The sequence below is a fragment of the Gobius niger genome (assembly GCF_951799975.1).
Source record: "Gobius niger genome assembly, chromosome: 11".
In the NCBI taxonomy this organism is placed as follows: domain Eukaryota; kingdom Metazoa; phylum Chordata; class Actinopteri; order Gobiiformes; family Gobiidae; genus Gobius; species Gobius niger.
This window is the reverse complement of record NC_136862.1, coordinates 34,666,388-34,676,424: the sequence shown is the minus strand read 5'-3', so window position 1 is coordinate 34,676,424 and position 10,037 is coordinate 34,666,388.

Genomic DNA, 10,037 nt, shown 5'->3' with positions numbered 1-10,037 from the left:
GCACAGACCTTTTGAAATTCCCTGTCTCTTTTGCCCTTTTCTTCAGAGCAACATTGATGGGACAGCTTTCAAAATGGCGTTGAATACCATGTCAATAATAAAATCCAACGAGACCAAAGGTGCAATTACAAACATGCACCAACACACAGGGGATTACAATAAGGGGTAGCGGAGGGTCTGGTTTGGCTCCATTCCGTGAGCCCGTTATGCACCACAGTGTGCAGCGTCATAATATAGTGAGCCATTCACAAATACTAACATTATGATAACTTAACCAAATATTTGAAGAAATGTAAATTTGGCCAAAATAACCATAATGCTAAAACCATGGGGAAATGACAAAATAATTTTATACATAATTAGTGGCGAAAAAACCGTCAGAACCAAATAGAAAAAGTAATAAACTATTGACAAAACATAAACAGAATTTAGGCTCCTACGATATCGGCCCTGTGTAAAATCGGTCCATTCTGTTGCCACCTTTTTGTTTTTTTTCTGAAAGCAACATTGTCTTGTGGTTGTTTTCAAGTCTTGTCTTGGCAAAGGTAGTATGAAAAACAGGACAGAACCTTGCTCATAACATGCCATATGTATAAAACCTGCTCTGGACGAAGTGACAGCGACTTACCAGTGTAACTCTGCTTCAGGGTTTAGATCCTCTGTCAAAACTAACCTCATTCCAGGATTAGCAAACTAATATGTTTTTCACTTAAGATACTTCTTAATGGTAGCAAATGTCCGTTTTAGTGCTCAAGAATACTATTGTATCTGATAAAAGACTTCGAGGTTCTAGTGCAGCTTGTTGACTCACACTTTTTCTATTTACAATCTCGCTCATTTTGATTTTGATTGTCATTTGTACATGGTTATGTTTTGCTTCTCCTCATAATAGCTTTTTTGCAAACATGAGGCAAAAGGTCTTCAACTTCAACAATAAGGCGGTACAGATGACTGCTCGAACACCTTTTCGCCGATGACCAACTCCTGTTCAATAGCGAGTGTACATAATAAAGCGCTAGTGTGGTTTACTAGTTATTTTGAATCTTGCAATTTAACCCCGGTATTAACGGAGCACATTTTCTCCAGTTCAGTTTGACCCAAATCTAAAAGCTTCTTGACTGGAGTTTACAGCCTATAGACCAGTGTAGCATCATTTGAAAGTTAACACCGACAAAACTCATGACATTTTCTGTTACGTTGTCACCGTGTTTTTGCCACATTTTTCTCTTCTCTTTTGTTGTTGTTTTTTGCTTTTCCATCACTCTTTTGTTGCCTTCTTGTGGCATTTGTGTTGGCAATCCTAAACTGACAGGGCAAGTGCCCGTGGCTCTGTGCGCGCTCTGCGCTCGTTTGATGCGTGGTTGTGGTCAGTGATGAGGAGAGGGCTGACCTCTCCAGGTGGACCGTGTGGTCAGTGAGGAGAGGGTTGACCTCTCCAGGTGGACCGTGTGGTCAGTGATGAGGAGAGGGTTGACCTCTCCAGGTGGACCGTGTGGTCAGTGAGGAGAGGGTTGACCTCTCCAGGTGGACCGTGTGGTCAGTGATGAGGAGAGGGTTGACCTCTCCAGGTGGACCGTGTGGTCAGTGAGGAGAGGGCTGACCTCTCCAGGTGGACCGTGTGGTCATTGGGTTCTGACGTGGTTTCTGCTGATCAGAGATGTTAACGTTGGCAAGTTTACTAAAACTGAACGTGTCCAAAGAGACACAACTATTCAATATTGCCAAACCATTTGTAAGCTTTTAGTCGCCCACTGAAGCCAGAAAAAAACAGATACCATTTTATTTGGTATGGTATAGGGTGACATATTCTGCAGTGTATGCTATATTTCTATAAATAGTCAATAAAAGTTTAAAATCTATATCGAAAATGTAGTATTTTGTGCTTTTTTAACATAATTCAAATAGAAGACCGTATCTTCTGATGCACAGAACCTGATTTGGAATTTCACATTATGTACAAATCCTTTACTTCTATGTCCACTCTGTGATGAAACTACCATTAGTAGAACTACAGTTCCAAAACAAAATAAAAGTTTAGTGTTGAATTAATAGTTATCCATCATATGCACTACTAAAAAGTGGATTGTTTTAGTTCATTAATCATAGAATATACGTGTCCTGTTAAAAAGTGCCTGCAAACCGCGAGTTCCACCACGGCCCTGTGAACTGTCACCTTTTCACTATATATGTGTTTGCATGTCTGAATAACAGTCTGTGTGTTTGTTTGTTTCTCATTGACAGGGAATTGCTGTTGACATTGGACGGATCCAAACAGAAAATGGCACTTTTTTTTCCCTCATGTGGCAACATCACTGACGTGGGGCCTGAAGCCTGGAACCAGAGGTGTTTTGGAGAGAGCAAACATGCAAATGGCCAACCACAGTTTTTGTTATATATTTTTTTTATTATGACTTAGTTCTACTTTTGGTGTGAAATGCAGTTGTGTTTTTGTGTCTGAAGGTTGGAGTTGGTTGCCGTATTCCATCAGGAAGTGAAACGCAGAGGGATACCGTCATCAACCCTCCAGGATGGATCATACTTCAGTGGCTTCATTTGCAGGGAGGAAGTTGTGGGAGCTTATCATCTACTAATCAGAATTGTGCATAGTATGCCATAATTCATACAACTTTTACAAATGAATGCACTGACAGTATGTCAAAGGTGTGAGCTGGCTAATTTTAATTTGCAGCACTTACCTGCTTTTGACCACAAATGACGCAGCTTTGCAGATCATTTCACTTTCAAATACTGTATATCTTTTGTAAGACAAACATATAACAGTGAAATCCATTCATCTTGATGGGATAAAAGTGATCAAAGTTACTTTGGACTTGCTGTGATTGTCACTGCCAGGGGTAAGCGGCGGGTTCAAGGTAATGGGTGATGTATGGCTAAAATATTTGACAGGTCTGCTCAGGAGATGGATGTATTGGAAAGCAGAATATATTAAGACCAGAAGAACCTTTTTCAAATTGGTGTCTATGTGTTCCCATTGTTAGAGTGTTTATAAACAACATATTTTATATTTCATTCTTGCCAATGTTATTATTATGACACTTGAAAAAATGTTGATTATGCCACGCCCCAATCTTACACTCATTTGACAGACAAAACGTTGTGTAATAACAAACAAGCTGTTTTTGACAAACATCCAATTACAAGATGTTTCTGCTCATGTCTTTATGAGTAGTGGATAGTAATGAGTACGTAATTGAAGTACTATACTTTTTCCTAGTTCTTGCATCTACTTATATCTTACATCTGTACTCTTGAGTAAAACATTGTACACATTACATTGTGCCACAGTGACAAAATCATTTTGACAAGTAAAATAGATATTGTGTGTATTTTGTGTTTGGTTATAATAATTATTGAAGGTCTTCATTTATGTCACTGGAACAATCAGACTTTTGCGCCCCATACTCTCACTAGTCAAGTAACATTTTCTCAGTTATTTTGTTGACACTTTTTGTGCCACTACTTTTTAATTCTAATTTTTCTTCAATCAATCAATCAATCTATTTGTATAGCGCTATTCACGCACGCAGTGCGTCTCAAAGCGCTACCTACCACCTCTGCACTTCACAAATAATTTGAGGTAATGGTACTCTTATTTGCATACCCTTCCCACTGAGTAATACAGAATGTGACCTAATCTTTGTCGTCGTGTGAGAAAGAGGTCTTTTTTTTTTTTTTTCTGTAATCAAGGACTCTGTACCCAAACTCAGAGCCAATGAGGGTAAAGTTATATTGACAGTATAATATAGAGACAGCTGGTATTTGAATGTAGAATTTTCCTTGGGTTACTGTACTGGTTCACCATTGAAATCATTAATTAACATCGATGAATTTTGTTATGAAAAGGCTGAACTGGAGAGATTGGGCGATTGAGAAACACTGTCCGGGTCTCTGAGGTCCCCTAGTGTCTAAATGACCTTTATTTTGTTGTACCAACAAAGAGTGAAACAATGGCTAAATGACACCCATGGTCCAGCTACTAGACAACAGCTAAGCCTGTCTATGCCATTGTGGACAAATTGTACAGTAAACTGTCTCAACTCCATGGCTACTAGTTTTAGGCCTATATTAGCCAATGCTATTCGCGCGCGGGCCAGAGCGCCTCTTAGCTCTCCGAGAAAATGTCAAAAGTAAGTAGGCCTACAACAAGAGAACAGCCAACATTTTTTTTATCACTAAATACTTGGACCAGATATACTTCAATAATGATTGATTAATGGACAAGGGGTGCAGGCAACAACAGTAGCTACGCTACTGCGCTGGTATATGCCAACGACATGAACCGACGACATGAACCAACGACATGAACCCACGACATGAACCAACGACATGAACCAACGACATGAACCCACGACATGAACCGACGACATGAACCGACGACATGAACCGACGACATGTACCGACGACATGAACCGACGACATGAACCGACGACATGAACCGACGACATGAACCGACGACATGTACCAACGACATGAACCGACGACATGAACCGACGACATGAACCGACGACATGAACCGACGACATGAACCGACGACATGAACCGACGACATGTACCGACGACATGAACCGACGACATGAACCGACGACATGAACCGACGACATGAACCGACGACATGAACCGACGACATGAACCGACGACATGAACCAACGACATGAACCCACGACATGAACCAACGACATGAACCAACGACATGAACCAACGACATGAACCCACGACATGAACCAACGACATGAACCCACGACATGAACCGACGACATGAACCCACGACATGAACCCACGACATGAACCAACGACATGAACCGACGACATGAACCCACGACATGAACCCACGACATGAACCAACGACATGAACCCACGACATGAACCGACGACATGAACCCACGACATGAACCCACGACATGAACCGACGACATGAACCAACGACATGAACCCACGACATGAACCCACGACATGAACCGACGACATGAACCCACGACATGAACCAACGACATGAACCCACGACATGAACCGACGACATGAACCCACGACATGAACCGACGACATGAACCGACGACATGAACCCACGACATGAACCCACGACATGAACCCACGACATGAACCCACGACATGAACCGACGACATGAACCGACGACATGTACCAACGACATGAACCAACGACATGAACCCACGACATGAACCGACGACATGAACCAACGACATGAACCCACGACATGTACCGACGACATGAACCGACGACATGAACCGACGACATGAACCAACGACATGAACCCACGACATGAACCGACGACATGAACCCACGACATGAACCGACGACATGAACCCACGACATGAACCCACGACATGAACCCACGACATGAACCCACGACATGAACCCACGACATGAACCCACGACATGAACCGACGACATGTACCAACGACATGAACCAACGACATGAACCCACGACATGAACCGACGACATGAACCAACGACATGAACCCACGACATGTACCGACGACATGAACCGACGACATGAACCGACGACATGAACCGACGACATGAACCGACGACATGAACTGACGACATGAACCAACGACATGAACCAACGACATGAACCCGCGACATGAACCCGCGACATGAACCCGCGACATGAACCGGCGACATGAACCGACGACATGTACCAACGACATGAACCAACGACATGAACCAACGACATGAACCAACGACATGAACCAACGACATGAACCAACGACATGAACCAACGACATGAACCAACGACATGAACCCACGACATGTACCGACGACATGAACCGACGACATGAACCGACGACATGAACCGACGACATGAACCGACGACATGAACCGACGACATGAACCGACGACATGAACCGACGACATGAACCGACGACATGAACCCACGACATGAACCCACGACATGAACCAACGACATGAACCCACGACATGAACCGACGACATGAACCAACGACATGAACCCACGACATGAACCCACGACATGAACCGACGACATGAACCCACGACATGAACCAACGACATGAACCCACGACATGAACCCACGACATGAACCCACGACATGAACCCACGACATGAACCGACGACATGAACCGACGACATGTACCGACGACATGAACCAACGACATGAACCAACGACATGAACCCACGACATGAACCAACGACATGAACCAACGACATGAACCCACGACATGAACCCACGACATGTACCGACGACATGAACCGACGACATGAACCGACGACATGAACCGACGACATGAACCGACGACATGAACCGACGACATGAACCGACGACATGAACCAACGACATGAACCCACGACATGAACCCACGACATGAACCCACGACATGAACCGACGACATGAACCGACGACATGAACCGACGACATGAACCGACGACATGAACCAACGACATGAACCCACGACATGAACCCACGACATGAACCAACGACATGAACCAACGACATGAACCCACGACATGAACCGACGACATGAACCAACGACATGAACCAACGACATGAACCAACGACATGAACCCACGACATGAACCAACGACATGAACCAACGACATGAACCCACGACATGAACCAACGACATGAACCAACGACATGAACCAACGACATGAACCCACGACATGAACCAACGACATGAACCCACGACATGAACCAACGACATGAACCCACGACATGAACCGACGACACGAACCCACGACACGAACCAACGACATGAACCAACGACATGAACCCACGACATGAACCAACGACATGAACCCACGACATGAACCAACGACATGAACCCACGACATGAACCAACGACATGAACCAACGACATGAACCCACGACATGAACCAACGACATGAACCCACGACATGAACCAACGACATGAACCCACGACATGAACCAACGACATGAACCCACGACATGAACCAACGACATGAACCCACGACATGAACCAACGACATGAACCCACGACATGAACCCACGACATGAACCGACGGCATGAACCGACGACATGAACCGACGACATGAACCGACGACATGAACCGACGACATGAACCGACGACATGAACCGACGACATGAACCAACGACATGAACCCACGACATGAACCCACGACATGAACCCACGACATGAACCGACGACATGAACCGACGACATGAACCAACGACATGAACCAACGACATGAACCAACGACATGAACCCACGACATGAACCAACGACATGAACCCACGACATGAACCGACGACATGAACCCACGACATGAACCAACGACATGAACCCACGACATGAACCCACGACATGAACCGACGACATGAACCGACGACATGAACCGACGACATGTACCGACGACATGAACCGACGACATGAACCAACGACATGAACCGACGACATGAACCGACGACATGAACCAACGACATGAACCAACGACATGAACCCACGACATGAACCAACGACATGAACCAACGACATGAACCAACGACATGAACCCACGACATGAACCAACGACATGAACCCACGACATGAACCCACGACATGAACCCACGACATGAACCCACGACATGAACCAACGACATGAACCCACGACATGAACCCACGACATGAACCCACGACATGAACCCACGACATGAACCGACGACATGTACCAACGACATGAACCAACGACATGAACCAACGACATGAACCCACGACATGAACCCACGACATGAACCCACGACATGAACCCACGACATGAACCCACGACATGAACCCACGACATGAACCCACGACATGAACCGACGACATGAACCCACGACATGAACCGACGACATGAACCCACGACATGAACCCACGACATGAACCCACGACATGAACCCACGACATGAACCCACGACATGAACCGACGACATGAACCGACGACATGTACCAACGACATGAACCAACGACATGAACCCACGACATGAACCGACGACATGAACCAACGACATGAACCCACGACATGTACCGACGACATGAACCGACGACATGAACCGACGACATGAACCGACGACATGAACCGACGACATGAACCGACGACATGAACCGACGACATGAACCAACGACATGAACCCACGACATGAACCCGCGACATGAACCCGCGACATGAACCGGCGACATGAACCGACGACATGTACCAACGACATGAACCAACGACATGAACCAACGACATGAACCAACGACATGAACCAACGACATGAACCAACGACATGAACCAACGACATGAACCAACGACATGAACCCACGACATGTACCGACGACATGAACCGACGACATGAACCGACGACATGAACCGACGACATGAACCGACGACATGAACCGACGACATGAACCGACGACATGAACCGACGACATGAACCGACGACATGAACCGACGACATGAACCGACGACATGAACCCACGACATGAACCAACGACATGAACCCACGACATGAACCGACGACATGAACCAACGACATGAACCCACGACATGAACCCACGACATGAACCGACGACATGAACCCACGACATGAACCAACGACATGAACCCACGACATGAACCCACGACATGAACCCACGACATGAACCGACGACATGTACCGACGACATGAACCGACGACATGAACCAACGACATGAACCCACGACATGAACCAACGACATGAACCAACGACATGAACCAACGACATGAACCCACGACATGTACCGACGACATGAACCGACGACATGAACCGACGACATGAACCGACGACATGAACCGACGACATGAACCGACGACATGAACCCACGACATGAACCAACGACATGAACCCACGACATGAACCCACGACATGAACCCACGACATGAACCGACGACATGAACCGACGACATGAACCGACGACATGAACCGACGACATGAACCAACGACATGAACCCACGACATGAACCCACGACATGAACCAACGACATGAACCAACGACATGAACCCACGACATGAACCGACGACATGAACCAACGACATGAACCAACGACATGAACCAACGACATGAACCCACGACATGAACCAACGACATGAACCAACGACATGAACCCACGACATGAACCAACGACATGAACCAACGACATGAACCAACGACATGAACCCACGACATGAACCAACGACATGAACCAACGACATGAACCCACGACATGAACCAACGACATGAACCAACGACATGAACCCACGACATGAACCAACGACATGAACCCACGACATGAACCAACGACATGAACCCACGACATGAACCAACGACATGAACCCACGACATGAACCAACGACATGAACCCACGACATGAACCAACGACATGAACCCACGACATGAACCAACGACATGAACCCACGACATGAACCGACGACATGAACCCACGACATGAACCGACGACATGAACCAACGACATGAACCAACGACATGAACCCGCGACATGAACCCGCGACATGAACCCGCGACATGAACCGGCGACATGAACCGACGACATGTACCAACGACATGAACCAACGACATGAACCAACGACATGAACCAACGACATGAACCAACGACATGAACCAACGACATGAACCAACGACATGAACCAACGACATGAACCCACGACATGTACCGACGACATGAACCGACGACATGAACCGACGACATGAACCGACGACATGAACCGACGACATGAACCGACGACATGAACCGACGACATGAACCGACGACATGAACCGACGACATGAACCCACGACATGAACCCACGACATGAACCCACGACATGAACCAACGACATGAACCCACGACATGAACCGACGACATGAACCAACGACATGAACCCACGACATGAACCCACGACATGAACCGACGACATGAACCCACGACATGAACCAACGACATGAACCCACGACATGAACCCACGACATGAACCCACGACATGAACCGACGACATGAACCGACGACATGTACCGACGACATGAACCAACGACATGAACCAACGACATGAACCCACGACATGAACCAACGACATGAACCAA